The sequence below is a fragment of the Pleurodeles waltl genome, chromosome 1_2 (assembly GCF_031143425.1).
Source record: "Pleurodeles waltl isolate 20211129_DDA chromosome 1_2, aPleWal1.hap1.20221129, whole genome shotgun sequence".
Classification (NCBI taxonomy): domain Eukaryota; kingdom Metazoa; phylum Chordata; class Amphibia; order Caudata; family Salamandridae; genus Pleurodeles; species Pleurodeles waltl.
Genome location: NC_090437.1, coordinates 517,707,040 through 517,720,171, shown reverse-complemented (window position 1 = coordinate 517,720,171; position 13,132 = coordinate 517,707,040).

The following is a 13,132-nucleotide window of genomic DNA, read 5'->3' as shown; positions in this document are numbered from 1 at the left end:
GGACAATAGACATCACCTGATGGTGATTGTTGATGAATACTCATGGTTCCTTTTAGTTGAAGTTCTCTCAACTACAGCTCATGAACGAGTCATTGAAAAAAATGATGGCATCTTTGCATTCCAACCATTGTAAAGTCTGATAATGACTCACCCTTAACCAGTAAAGAATTCAAAGAAGTTCTGGAGCATTTGAATGTAGAGAATCAAAAGTGTAAACCTTTGTGGCCACAGCTCAATGGACGTATTGAGCATTTTATCAGTATGCTAAAGAAAGCAGTACAGCATGCAACTCTTGAGAAGCTCAGTTTGAAAACAGTACTGCATTCTACTCCACAAGCTTACCTTGCAATACCTAACTTGACCACAGGCGAAAGCCCTGTGACTTTGATGTTTTGGAGGACAAGGACAACCAAGTTACCTTAATGAACCATCAAGAGAGACCAAACCAAGAATATATTTCATACATAGTACTTGGCTAACAAGTAGAAAATGAAAGCTTACACAGAGAAGAGATGACATGCAGAGGACACCTGCACTTATTATGATTTTGGTGGTCTTTTACAAAGATCGCCAAGGACCGCCAAAACCGCGGCGCCATAAGACCGCCAGTGTTGGCAGTCTTCAAACCACCATATTACGAGTACTAAAGGATTCCCCCCCCAATTTGGGTGGAAATCCTTTAGCAGTCGTGCTGGGGGTCGGTGGAGGAGAGGTGGTTCCCCTACTGTCACCGCCACGCCAAAAGGACTCCTCCCACCGTATTACAAGCAGTAATACATCATGGCGGACTCCTGATGGTGGGACGCTGCTGTGTGTGTTGTGTTGTGTGTTGTGTGTGTGTGTGTGAGTGGGTGCATGCCTACGTGTGGGAATGTAAGTATGTAGGCATGTGTGTAAGTGTGCATGAAAGTGTGTGTGTGTGTGAATGTAAGTGTGTATGTGTGTGTATGAAAGAGTGTATGCGTGTGAATGTAAGTGTGAATGCATGCATGATTATTGAATTTAGTGCGCGTTGGAATGTAAGCGTGAATGTGTGTCTGTTGGTGCGAGTGAATTAGTGTATGTATGTGTGTTGGTGAATGCGTTTATGTAGGTGTAGGTGACTGAGTGTATGTATGCATGTTTGTAAGTGTTGGTGAATGAGTGGATGTATGCGTGTTGGTGAATGTGGGCATGCGTGGTGCATGTGTGTGTGTGTGTGCGTGTATGTAGGAAGGGTGGTGCTGTCATGGAAAGAGGGTGGGGGAGGGGTGGGAAAGGGGGTGCCGCCATGGAAGGGGGATAGGTGGAGGGAGGTCCTGTCATGCAAGAGGGGGTGGGGTATTGAAATTGCAGGGTGGGGAGTTGGGCGGATATTGTAATTGTGGGGTGGGGTCAGGGGGGTCCTCTGCCAGCAGCAGGAAAGCAATTTCCTGTCGCTGGCAGCCTTTCCACCAGGGTTTTCATGGAGGTGCTACCACTGCAGAAACCCTGGGAGAAAGGTGACTCGTAATACCGATCGCCATATTACGAGTACTGAAGGATTTCTGTCACAATTTGGGAGGAAATCCTCCAGTAAGTCATGCTGGTGGCCGGAGGCACAGAGGCGGTTCCACCACAGCCCACCCCACCAATAGGACACCGCCTGCCGTATTTCAACCTGTAATACAGCCTTGCGGTGTCCTGATGGCGGGACACTGCCAGCGATGGGAGCACTGGGTCCCGTCCCCTCAGGAAGGAGCACCTCATGGGATGAGGTATGTGTCCTCCGCAAGGGGAGGGGCGTGGGGCGTGGGAATGGATGTGTGTGAATGTGTGTATGAGTGTAATGAACAAGGGGATGGGAGGGGAGTGTTTGTGCATGCATGCGTGCATGTGTGTCTGTAAGTAAATGTAGTTATGGTGATGCGTGTGTGGGTGAATGTGAATGCTTGGTGTGGGTATGTGCTTGTGTGTAGGGGAATGGGGCAAGTACGGGGATCGGGGTGGGAGGAAAGCACAGGGATCGGGGTGGGGGTTCACTACTGGGAGGGGGTGTGTCGGGTTACTGGGGTATTCGGGGAGGTGGGAATGTTGTAAGGGAATGGGGTGGAGGGCCCTTGGGTAGATGGTCGGGGGTGAGGGAGTCATCCACCAGCAACAGGAATTCAAATTACACTCATAATCTGGCGGTCTTCACTGTCCCCCTGGAGGCGGTCCAAACGACACCGCCGGCGTGGCAGTCAGGTTACCGCCAAACTCGGAATGTGGACCCGAGTGTCAGAAACCCTATCAAAGGGCCACTGACCCTATATAATGTGGACCCTGTGCAACTGGGTCAAGTAACCCTTCTTCACTTCACTTTTAGTGATAGCTGTGGACAATGCTTTCAAAGGTTCTCTCGGGGAGGAGGGGAATGTAGATACAGGTAAATGAGTACAACTCATAAGTCAAAGTGCACATAGTACGAACAATAAATCAATCTACTATGCTATTGTTATCTTCACAGCAAAGAAAAGTGTTTTATTTCTACACATTTAAAGGATTAACAACATTCATGAGCAATGTCACAATCCCCTTAGGTCGGATCTCTAGTAGTTGACAAGCAGAAGCCTGTCCCGCCTTCTTTCTTATAACAAGGTCAGGGTTATTCTCCATTCCCTGGTGGCTGCATCTAGGGAATACGTACTAGGAGATTGTACACAAGTTACCCTTTGACTCTTAGAAATTAGTCCAAAGTATCTATGGTGCCACAGCACCTTCAGGAGAGAGTCCACAGGGCCTGAGAGGCCCAGCTCAGGTCTTACCTTTTCCTATAGCACAGAAGGTTCAGCATTACACTTCTGCACAGGTGCTCACAAGTTCTGATTCCTTTCAGAGGAGTCAGGTGCAGGCTGATTCTCCTGAGCGATGCAGCTGGCTCTTTACAGCAACCGTAATAAGTTCGAGCTCACAAAGACTCATTAAGTCACTTTACTGCCAGGGTGGGGAATTTGATTCTTTGGCTCCAGTCTGGTCCTCCTCAGCATCCTCTTGGTCCTCGTGGGCCATTCAGGTCAGATCTCAGTGTGCTACTAGAGCCGCCAGTCCCAGCTGAAAGCCCAACGTCTTTGGTGATTTGGTCCTGGCAGCCCCTGCTGGCACACAGGGTTCCCGCAGTGCCTTCAGATCAAACGCAGACTCCTTTCAGTGCAATCGCCCACACCATGGCAGCCCCTCCTGGCATACAGAGTTTCCTCTAATCCATTCACGAGTCTTGGAATACTGATCTCACAATTACTTGAACTATGCCACCTTCATGCATATGGAGTCACTGCAAGCATGCAGTGGAAGCTTGGCGCCCTCTGCACAGCGATTGATACACAGCTCAATCTTCACCGCCGCTCTCCTGGCATACAGGGGACCACCAAAAATGATCTTGGAGACAGGCTACCACCCAATCGGTGCACAGCCAAACTCTCACACCTCACATATGGAGTCCTCACAGTAGGGCTCCCCACTGGACATCGCTCCCTCCAGCCCTCTCCTATTCTTCCGTGGGCACACTAGGTACTGGTGCTGCAGAGCAGGTGATCTTGGTTTTCTTGAATGATGTCCCCGTACTGGTCACAGTCAGAAGTCTTGCAGATCTTCCCCACCTCGCACAGCCCACCTGGCTGCTTGGTAAATGACTATTTTTTATATCTAAAGCTCTCCTTCTTATACTTCTTATACTTCCTTTCCAGATACCAAATGTTATTTAGGGTCTGAGTCTGTGAAGTTTTATGTTGGAGTTCTGCTTCTTGTGAAGTGTACATTTCTCCTTTCTTCTTTAAATGCTATCTGTCACAGCAGACAAGATTCACAAACCTCTGTGCATTGTTCCACTAAAAACACACATGCATTTAGCGTACAGATTCATTCTGTGTGAGCTGCTCAGTACAATTGCCTTTCTGTATATTACCAGGGTGTGCTACTTACAACATACCACTGCCAGCACACACACACTCACCATGTGCAGTATGCACAACAACCTCACCCTTCATGCTTTATATTTTACTCAAGCCGACAGACCCAGCACATGCTTTCCCTGTGCAAATACTGCACAGCACTACATCTCTGTAATGTATTCCCAGAAGGCACAGATACACTCAGTACACACTCTAAAAACACATATACTGCACATCACTGATCTACCTCTGTTCTGTACCTTTCAGAGGCACACATACTTCCAGCGCAGAGCCACTACTGCTGCACTGTGCATCACTCCACACCTACCTAATGTAGGCCAAGGGTGAGTTAAGCACACAGCAGTGGATCTTTTAAAAAGGTGACTAAGTCTGTAGGCCTCTCTCCAGTGACATAGGGTAAAAACAACGTGATCACTACTACTGATAACTGCTTGGTATGCTGCCACCACAGCTTTCATGCTGCTTAACATTTCTTGAAGGCTGCATCCTTTCACCACTCTGAGGGTAGCGCTTTGGGCGCTCTTCCCGTCCAACAAGAACAGAATCCATGAGACAGGCCTATGTCATGGTGCACACACATGATCTATGTTTGTCTATGACAAAAAATCAGCATTAGCGATCCAAACAACAATACACTTGGCACTCAGAGCAGGGATATAGAAGTTTTCCTTGCATAGTACTTTTCTGTTCCAACACCGAGGTTAAATATAAAATGCTCTTGCTCTTATCCAAAGGCTATGAGCAGTGGTTCATTGGATACAACCAGCCACCAGTCGGGAGAAAGAGGCACTGCAACAAGTTCCCAATCCACAGTATGAACTGCACGTAGCCTTTGACCACATGATGAAGAGTCTAAAAAGTCGGTGGGAAACAAAAGTCCCACTGCAGCATAATTTAAAATTGAGTGGCCTTCATCTCAGGGGCAGACCTCATATTAATTTACAGATATGGCACATCCAATTCCTGTTTCACACCCTATAAGGAAAACTGTGTTACATTTCTTTTTGCCAATCTGAGACACGGTGACCAAGCAGGAATTTAATATGGGCCATTCATGATAGTTGGGCTATGTGTTTGGATAGGGACTTTTTGCTTGATTCACAAACTAGTACTTAGTTACTAAGATGGTATAAAATATTATCTCAGAAATCTGGAATAGAGGTGAATAACAAAAAGAACCCTCAAAATTGTATTGAATTTGTCTTTTGACATGTTTCTTTTGTCACTTTGACAGGCGATCCGAAATTAATAAACTCAGTTCAGATGATGGCACACTGACTCATTGCCAGGAATAAGGAATACGCTAGCATATTATTCTTCTCCTTTCATCAAAATACTGTACTTCAAGACACCATTACCAAACCCCAACCAAATTGAGACATTTCTGTAAATCTTGGGAGGTTTTTGTGTTTTAAAGAAAGAGGAAAAAGCTTCCTGTGATTTGAGCTTGAGCATGAGAGTTTCTTTCATTAACTCTTTTGAGATTATAGGGATAAGGTTTATGGAAGCTATCCTCATTCACACTGATGAGCTACCATGGTATGGATAGTAAGATTCTAGGACTTTCTTGATGAAGGATAATCATCATTGAAATGCAGAGATTTGTGGACTAAGGATACAGTTTTGACTTGTGATCTCTCCTGGAAAGGGAAATAGAAGAGTGTCATGAGGGCAAGTGTGATGTCTTTTTCCATTTTATCTGGAATGTGAGCATAGTTTTGAATTCTTCATAGTTTACTTATAGAATTCTCCAGGAGTCAGTTGTACGGCTTGTTGCACGGCAATATGCAAGGCAGTGTGTGAGTAGACCACGTCTTGAATTAAAGTGTATTTTTCTTTTTTTTTGGAGGACAAGTAGACCTGGAGTAAATGTAGTAACCCATGAAGAAGGTGACAGCTCGATGACCTCTTTCACTTTACAGGTATGTCTACATTTCAAACCTTGCTGGTTCATGTAGATTGGGCACCCATGGCATTTAGCCAGGCAACAGAGACATAAGATTCGTTCACAGACCCATTAGGATAGTTTCGTGTTTTTTTTTGTGACTGAGGCACTTTTAAACCTATCTTGATAGGGTTGGTGTAGGCAGCATTCTACCTACAAGCAGATTTATTTTCTAATTTTGAGATGGATATGTGTCATTTCATATTTTTGGTATTATTTATATAAAGAGTGTCCAGATTGTGGGACAGATCTGAAGTGAGAGTCCATATCCTTGAGAATCCAAGTAAGAGATATTAGTAGTATTGGATAAGGATGTGGCCAGTTTGACTTGGTGAGTCATAGTGTTGTGATAGAACCTAAACCAAGAAAGTGTGGCATCCCTTACTCCAGCATAGTTTGTCTCTTGATTAAGTAGTATTTTCTGGCAAGCCCAGCAGTATTACAGCACATGTATGACAATTGCCTTTGGTATTGAGGAGTGGTTTGATGACAGAAAATCAAGAACAACAAGGTCATAACATCTGAGTATCATGTCTAATATATTGTTGACGAAAACATTGAGTTTAAATACTTTACAAATAAACTACCAAAATATTGAGTCACAACTGCTATAAAACAAAATATCATGAAATGAGGTAAGTATGTCAAAATATCCTTATAGATTTAATTTATTTAAAATATTATAATAAAAAATAACAATATAATTAAACACACATTTTTAATTAGTCATTTAAATTAAATATATAAATAAATATCCCCAAGCACACTCCTTTAAGCAGTTTCCAAGACACTGTCACATACACTTCAACAGCTGGTGAATGAAAGATTTTATTGCCAACATTACACCTGAAGCATTTTGGCAATGGAATCATCTTGATCATGGGTCAAAGAGTGGTGCCATTACTGAAACTGAATTAGTGTGCCCAAAATGATTAACAGATTAACAAAAGCAAAGAGCAATTCAAACACATGGAGCTTCAAATTACATGAAATTGAGTGGCATTTTCACATTGCAGTATATATCATCCCAATGGGGCACACATTCCAGATGACATATGTTGTTAACACATCATGCACTGTCCCTAATTGAACTTTATATTATCATCAATCATGAAAATGAGCATCATTATTAGCTGAGCGCAAATGTAAAAATGTAAATATTTGACAAAATGCTTCTGCTTGCGCAGCATAAATGGTTCCAAAGTAACTTTATTGTACTGTAAGTAAAGGTGAATTAAATTCCACATATGTTTATTTTATCTCAGTTAAGATATTGTTCAATTAGTAAAAGGTGAACCCACTACTCTAAACTCAAACAATCAAAAAATTTTGTAGAGCACGCTACTCACCCGTGAGGGTCTCAAGGCGCTGGGGGGGGAGAATCAAAGGGGGAGGCACAGGGAGGGTCACTGATCGAACAACCATGTCTTGAGGTTCTTTCTGAAGAGCAGGAGGTCTTTAGTTTTGCGAAGGTTGGTGGAGAGGGAGTTCCAGGTTTTGGTGGCGAGGTAGGAGAAGGACCTGCCTCCTGTGGTGGTGCGTTGGATGCAGGGGACTGTGGCTAGGGTGAGATCGGCTGATCGGAGGTTGCGTGTGGGAGTGTGGAAGTTCACTCTTTCGTTGAGGTAGGTCGGGCCGGAGTTGTGGAGGGATTTGTCTGCGTGGATGAGGATCTTGAATGTGATTCTCTTGTCTATGGGGAGCCAGTGAAGGGATTTGAGGTGGGGTGAGATTCGTTCGTGGCGGGGGAGGCCAAGGACGAGGCATGCAGCTGTGTTCTGGATTCTCTGGAGTTTGCATTTGAGTTTGAGTGTGGTGCCGGCGTAGAGGGCGTTACCGTAGTCCAGTCTGCTGCTGATGAGTGCATGGGTGACTGTCTTCCTGGTCTCTGGGGGAATCCATTTGAAGGATTTTTTTAGAGTGCGGAGTGTGTGGATGCAGGAGGAGGTTAGAGCATTGATTTGCTGTGTCATGGAGAGGGAGGGGTCCAGGATGATGCCGAGGTTGCGTGAGTGGTTTGCGGGGGTGGGTGCAGGACCTAGGGTGGTGGGCCACCAGGAGTAGTCCCATTTGGTTTTGTTGGGGCCGAAGATGATGATCTCAGTTTTGTTGGAGTTGAGCTTGAGGTGGTTAGTGGTCATCCAGTTGGCGGTGTCGAGGAGAGCAGCGTGTAGGTTGGTTTTGGCGGTGGTGGGGTTGCGGGTGAGGGAGTGGATGAGTTGGGTGTCATCTGCATAGGAGAGGATAGTGATTCCATGTGTTTGGAGGATGTTGGCTAGGGGGATCATGTAGATGTTGAAGAGTGTGGGGCTGAGGGAGGACCACTGGGGGACTCCGCAGGTGATCTTGGTAGTGTTGGAGTGGAAGGGCGGAAGGCGGACTCTCTGGGTCCGGTCGGTGAGGAAGGAGGTGAGCCAGTCTAAGGCTTTGTGGCGAATTCCTATGTTGTGGAGGCGTGTGCGGAGTGTGTGGTGGCAGATGGTGTCAAAGGCTGCGGAGAGGTCTAGGAGGATGAGTGCGACGGTCTCGCCTTTGTCGACTTTGGTCCTGATGTCGTCAGTGAATGTGATGAGGGCGGTTTCCGTGCTGTGGTTCTTGCGGAACCCAGATTATGAGGGGTCAAGAGTGTTGTTTGCTTCAAGAAGTGGGATAGGCGGGCGTTGACTAGTTTCTCGGCAACCTTGGCGGGGAAAGGGAGGAGGGAGATGGGGCGGTAGTTGGAGAGGATCTCCGGGTCGGCTTGGAGTTTTTTGAGGAGAGCGGTGATTTCCGCGTGCTTCCAGGGGTCTGGGTAGGTGGCGGAGTCAAAGGAGGAGTTGATTATGTTGCAGAGTATGGGGGCGATGGTTGGGCTGGCTTTGTTGTAGATGCGATGTGGGCAGGGGTCGGAGGGGTATCCGGAGCAGATGGAGTTCATAGTTTTTTCGGTTTCTTCGTGTGTGGTGGGGGTCCAGGTGGAGAGTGTGGTGGGGGGGTCAAGAGTGGGGGTTGGGTTGGGTGAGTGAGGGGTGTGTGTGGTGGGTGTGTGTGGTATGAAGCTGTTGTGGATGTCCAGGATTTTGTGGAGAGCATAGTGCAATCAAATAACCATATGATAGTCTCCAAAACAGACTATAGTCACAGAAATCAAAAAAGTAATTTCAACAATATAATAATTACCTCATCATTGTATACTAATCATGCATTAAATTACAATAAATGTGTAGTGTGCCTAAAGCCCAAGTGGGAAAGACACAAATTCCAAACATGCAAACGTGTGCCTATTTAATATGACCTTGCTAGGATATGTATACTTGTGAATCAATGATTATTCCAAATACCTTTCTACTCAAGTATGCTCAAAGGCAGATGCCAATAGTATGATATGTTAGCATACCTATCACATTCCAAACCGGCTGTTTATGAATACTATACTGAATCATGTTAAAACACACAATTCTCTAAATTGTACACACACTATAAAATGACTACAACACTCATCAAGGCAACTTTAAAACCTATAAACAAAACTCTTAGCTCTGAGATCATCTTCGAGTGGTAGAGACATGTATTTAAAGATAAAAACAAGTTACAATCTGAAGTGGCAACCATTTCTCTGAATGCAAGGGCAAAGGTACAAAAGGGAACTTAAGTTCACCTCTTAGCCAAAAGGCACTGCTAATGCTTCAATAGAATTTAACCCAAATGGAATCACCATGTATTTATAAGCTTCTGTTCCCTCTCCTGAATCTCAGGCATATTTTGTCAAACACCGTGAACTCTAATTCACTATTGTCACTAGAGTGGTCATCTTTCAAGTGTTGTGCTACCGGGTACTATTTGTCCTTATTAGTCATGACTTACATGTGTTCAAGGACTCGTTTTTTTGTCTGATGGATGGTGCTACCAACATATAACTTATTGCAGGTGCATTTCAGCACATGGCCTCAAAAGTCCAAATTGCAAAAGACTTTCTTATTGATGGCAAACCTTCTACTGTTCAGGACCACATATTTCTGAGCATCTACATTATATTTGTATGGCTTAAACTTTGCATATCTTATAAATCCTTTCCCCTGAATTAGAAAATTGTCTAATTTGTTTGTGGCAATTAAATACCTACAAAGAGTATATTTCAAATACTTACTTTTCATGAAGGTGATTTTGGGGTGATTGTCCAGCTACCCCTAGATGATATCATCAGTACTGAGGATGTGCCAATGTTTATACAAAAACTTCCTGACCTTGAGTAAGTCCTGTCTCTTGATACCGCTCTTTTTAGCACCTTTATCCTGTACCCTCTTTCCTGGACAAAAGAAAGCAAATCATTTGGAAATAGATACACTTCTCTCCCTACTAGTCAAAAGAGCAACACACATTTAAAATAAATTGTGAATAAAATAATAATTAGTATTCAAAGTTTAGAAAACCACATAACATATTAAAATCTTTAAAATAACAACTAACCAATTAAACAATTAACATAAATAATTACCAGTGAAATACTAAGTTAACATAAGCATTATTGTAATTAAAAATATAAAACAATAGTTTATAATTTAAATAATTCCATATCCTATTGCTCTACAAGCCCAACATCCCTGCTACTGAATTATCAATTGCTAGTGAAAAATAATTGTACATTAAAACTTGCGAACTATTGCTGAAAATATAAATCAATTATTAATATAATGCTAAAACCTAAAAAATATAATAACCAACATACATGAAATTAATTGAAAACAATATTTTATACATCTATATTAAGAAAGAAACTATATTATATCAAACACACTGAAACAAACTATACATCTAAAATTAATATTCTTACCTTCTATATTCTGTCCAACAATATTCTTGACACAATATTGTTGCTCCATGATTTTTTTAAAACAATTTTTGGTGATTCACCTGAGGAGCTCCTCAGATACTTTCAGTGCCACATTGGTGGTGGAAGCAAGATCGGTGTATATTTCATTAGGCATCCATCTCAAGGTTTGTAGACTTGTTTTTTGACTGAGAAACCCATGCTGAAAACATAACCTATCCAAAAAGTCTTTGAATGCCTGAGTTCTGCCTTTTGGTGCCAATACCATGGTAAAAAATGATGAGGGGTGAAATATTTCTCTCTTACTTGTATTGCACATGTCTATTGACTAAAAACTTCTTAAGCACTTCAGAGGCACACAAGAAGTATACTTGATGCAAGGTAAGGACATTCCCATTTGATGAATGCAGGCCCATATTAGACACACAAAAATAAGCAAAGTAATGGGTGGGTTACCTCAGAGATTGTAAGAGTTGTTTGCTAGTGCCGGCCTTTTGAGCAATGTATTATTGACAAAATTACTCTGAAGAATCTGTGATAAAACAAATTCCCTATGCTTGCACTATTGCAATCAAATACATTCAGGAATAAAAAAGAACAATAACATTAATATTAAAAAAGAAAGGGATTTCCTTTGCACAGTAATCTGCATTTGTAAAAAACTATTTTAGGCGAGCTATAGTGTAACAGATAAACCACCAGGAACAGCTTTACAGTGCAGCAACAATGGTTACAGTATTGAAAAATATGCTAAAATGCTTGTGAGCATTCAAACACACCAGAGGAATGACAATCAAGCAAAATTGTTTTCCCAATACACAGTAGGAGTGTTGCGTAGGTTCTCATTATACTAATGAGACTACTGGATTTGAGCGGCAGAATCAGCTGTACTGCGGGGGACTGAGTCTGATCACGCACCATGTGACACCTGTCAGCCTAATCCAGGTCTGTTCCGGCTAACTAGCAGTGCTTCATCTCTACCCAAGAGCAGGGATGATTGGGCAACGGGGCGCATGACACAAATGACACCTCAGGGAAATTGTGGTCCCTCAGATCTCATCTGTTTCTCTCAGTTACATTAGTCTCACTTATGCAAGGACAATCAGAGGCAGAGTATAGTTCAATAAGGTTTTATTGAAGTAACTGCATCTTAGGTAATAAGGCATGTCTTGCAATAACTAGGATGATGAAGCACAATAGGATTAAAATTGTGAAAAGGAGAGTAAAACACAAAAATAACGCTACCAAGTTATCACTATGGTTTTTAAGAATAGTTCCTACCCAGGAACAGCATGTTAAGCTCTAATTCTGCCCTTCAGGTTCCCCTGGGAAGACATCATCCCTCATACCCGAGCAAGAGGCCTGTATTCTACATAAGCAGCTGCAGCGAAGCACTCAGCAATCAGCAATCAGCATACAGTCATGGTCATCTGGCTGGAATCTCTGTCTAATGTACATGGGTCAAAGTAGTGTTTTTATAATAAAACAGCTGATGTTCCAAGAAAGGATCCCTACGTAAAAGTGTGTATGTTTCTGTGAACATTAAAGACACAGCGTACCACTTTTGCCAGCAACCTATCGTACTACAGCCTTGAGAAAAGCACAGAGTGAAAGAAATGTCTTGTTTAAGAACATAGGGGGTCATTCTGACCCCGGCGGGCGGCGGGAGCCGCCCGCCTGGAGGGAACCGCCAGAATACCGCACCGCGGTCAAAAGACCGCTGCGGGTATTCTGGGTTTCCCACTGGGCTGGCGGGCGACCGCCAAAAGGCCGCCCGCCAGCCCAGTGGGAAACACCCCTCCATGAGGATGCCGGCTCCGAATGGAGCCGGCGGAGTGGAGGATGTGCGACGGGTGCAGTGGCACCCGTCGCGTATTTCAGTGTTTGCAAAGTAGACACTGAAATACAAAGTGGGGCCCTCTTACGGGGGCCCCTGCAGTGCCCATGCCATTGGCATGGGCACTGCAGTGGCCCCCAGGGGCCCCCAGGGGCCCCACGACACCCCTCACCGCCATCCTGTTCCTGGCGGGCGGAACCGGCAGGAACAGGATGGCGGTGAGGGGGTCGGAATCCCCATGGTGGCGCAGCAAGCTGCGCCGCCATGGCGGATTCCCATGGGCAGCGGAAAGTCGGCGGTACACCGCCGGCTTTCCGCTTCTGGCCGCGGCTGTACCGCCGCGGTCAGAATGCCCGGCGGAGCACCGCCAGCCTGTTGGCGGTGCTACCGCCGACCCCGGCCCCGGCGGTTTTTACCGCCGGGGTCAGAATGACCCCCATAGTGCTGACCTAGGCAAAGAATGGCAAGATAGGGAAAATAAAACAAGACTGCAAATGTAGCTATTGTTAGAATAATAAAAACGAAGCTGAATAAGATATATCTTGGTTAAAGTGCACAGCGACAGAATTAGTATGCTAAAATAACATTTATAAAGCTCATAGCTAAAATGGCTACACAACACACTCCACATGCAG